The following is a 2,385-nucleotide window of genomic DNA, read 5'->3' as shown; positions in this document are numbered from 1 at the left end:
CCTTCAATGGAAGAATGGATGAAGAAAGTGTGGAACATCTACATATTAGAGTACTACGCTGCGGTAAAAATCAGTTGCCTTTTTTAAACTTCCTGTATTTCGCTGTGGCTTTACACATCGTTTGGGGGCAGAAGCCTGCCCCACTTTCATGCTGATTGTCTTCCCTGGAGTGCCTGTTGTTGTGATAGAACATTATGACCATAAACACCTTGGGGAGTAAAGGGTTTATTTCATCTAACAGTTTGTAGTCCATCATCCAAGGAAGTCAAGGCAGTATCAAGACAGGAACTGTAATAAAAGCCATGGAGGAGTGCTGCTTTACTGGATTGCTCTCCAAAGCTCTCTCAACCTTCTTTTTTGTACTACTCAGGACCATTGGCACTCCCTACAGTGAGCTGGGCCCTCCCACACCAATCACTAATTAAGAAAATGATTCCTGGACTTGCCTATAAACCAATCCAGTGGGTCATTTTCTCAATAAAGGTTCCCTCTTTCCAAATGACCCTAGCTTGTCTCAAGTTGCCATGAAAGTAGCCAGCACACTGAGAATTTCCTTTAGAAAGCTTTCTCCCCTCCCGGCCCCACTTCCACTCAGCTCTATAGGCTCCCCTTGCCAGGCTACAGCTGAACACTATTTCTAATTTTCTCTGAGTTTACTTTGTGTTTCTCCATGCTTTTTAGCTTACCCATTCCCCCTTCTTCTTTTATGGTCCCTACTGTTTTTTTCTCTTTGGAATATAGTTTTTTTCCCACCTCCTAACCCCCAACAATTCTCATTCACAGTTGACAGAGAAGACTTCTAACCCATTGTCTTAATACAGAACTCAATTTCAGTTCATTTCTGGAGAGAGTTCTAGAGGGAAGAACAACTTTCAGGGAAATCAGCAGTTAGTAGTGGAGAAATGAAGAGGAACCTGAGAAGTCCAAGGGGTTAAATAACAGAGAATCTCCAAGAGAACTGGAGAGTAAAGAAACTGAAGAGAAGCACACACTGGAGGTTATTAATAACCACGAAAGGAGGATGTGCCTGCAGCTAAGGCTGGGGGCCAGACAGGGTAAAAAAGGAGAAATCCCTCTTTGGAGAATGAAGGGAAGGAAGCAGGGAGTAACTGGGAGACAGGCCACCCTAAGCTGGGGTTTTCATGGCAGTTAGTGGCCTGTGCAAAAGTGAGAGCATCAGGGTATCCTACTGAGAGTAGGTGCTGGAGAAGGGGCAGCCTGAAGACATGGGGCCCCAGGAGTGGAGGGTAGTGGTATTTAGCCCTCTAGATACACCTGATGTGTGGTCATGGGATGTGAGTATAGGCTGAAGTTAAAGCAAATGAATACAAATGCTAATTGCCCTATTCTCCTGCTATCTCCCCCACTCTACCCTTTTGGAGTGGTGGTGTGAAAGAATATAGCCCCCAAAGAGAATCACACTTGGAAGACATGTGTCACTGTGGAGGCAGGCTTTGAGGTCTTGCATGCACTCAAGATACTGCCCAGTATCTTAGACCGCTTCCTGTTGCCTGTTCAGGATGTAGACCTCTCACTACCTCGTCAGCACCTGAACCTCTGAAACTGTAAGCCAGCCCCAATTAAATATTCCCCTTTATAAGAGTTGTCATGGTCATCGTGTCTCTTCACAGCAATAGAAACCTTAAAACATGGAGTGAGCTCTATGATACTTGGTAAATGCTGTTGAGATCTGGCTTCCCTAACAGTTCTACCAAATAAGCAACATTAGCGAGATTGAAGGTATCAGGAGAGGGGAGGGAATGTCTTTTCCATTTTTCAGTGCTATCTTTTCTTGACATAACATTAGCTTCATCTGGCAACTACTTTGAGCCCTGCAGATGCTAACCTTGCCTTCTACCCTCAGAGAGATGCACAGCAGCTGGGTTACAATTCTCTTGATAGAATAAATATGAGATGTGTCCCCTCCCACTGTGTGACCCACTTCAATGTCAGCAGCATACGGGCACAGAGGCTGGACAATGGTTGGGAGCCCCAGTTTGTTCCAGCACAGGACGCTATGAGGAAATTTGCTTGCTTAGTAACCACAGGCTAGCCTATTTTGCCAAAGGTCTTCACCCCAAATCCCTGTGGCCTTTCTCTGGAAATCTCCACCACTTTGTTTTCCTCCCCAATTTTCAAGGGACTTAATGTTCTCAGTGTTCTGAGTGACTTCATCATGTGGCATTTTGGCCCTCTACAATACCCATAATTTTGAATTTAATCTACTTTATTTTGATTGCTGAGTTTTTGTACTGAACATTGACATATTGATGGTTCTTGGCACTGGTAGCCCTCACAGAAACAGACTTTCAAGTAAACACATGTGTTTACACAGATGGAAGTAATGATTTAATAATGGTTAATATTTGCCAAACTAGCACTGCA

The 2,385-nt window shown here is 44.2% G+C and overlaps 1 non-coding gene across 1 annotated transcript; it reads right to left on the bottom strand.

Moving 5' to 3' along the window:
• Positions 1 to 1,927: 1,927 nt before the first annotated feature.
• LOC113457283 lies at positions 1,928 to 2,089 on the bottom strand. Its single transcript, XR_003377908.1, has one exon. It is a non-coding gene; the product is annotated as a small nucleolar RNA SNORA42/SNORA80 family (small nucleolar RNA).
• Between the last annotated feature and the right edge of the window lie 296 nt (positions 2,090 to 2,385).

This window comes from Microtus ochrogaster, chromosome 21 (assembly GCF_000317375.1).
Source record: "Microtus ochrogaster isolate Prairie Vole_2 chromosome 21, MicOch1.0, whole genome shotgun sequence".
Taxonomy (NCBI): Eukaryota; Metazoa; Chordata; class Mammalia; order Rodentia; family Cricetidae; genus Microtus; species Microtus ochrogaster.
This window is presented reverse-complemented; position numbering and strand designations above follow the sequence as displayed.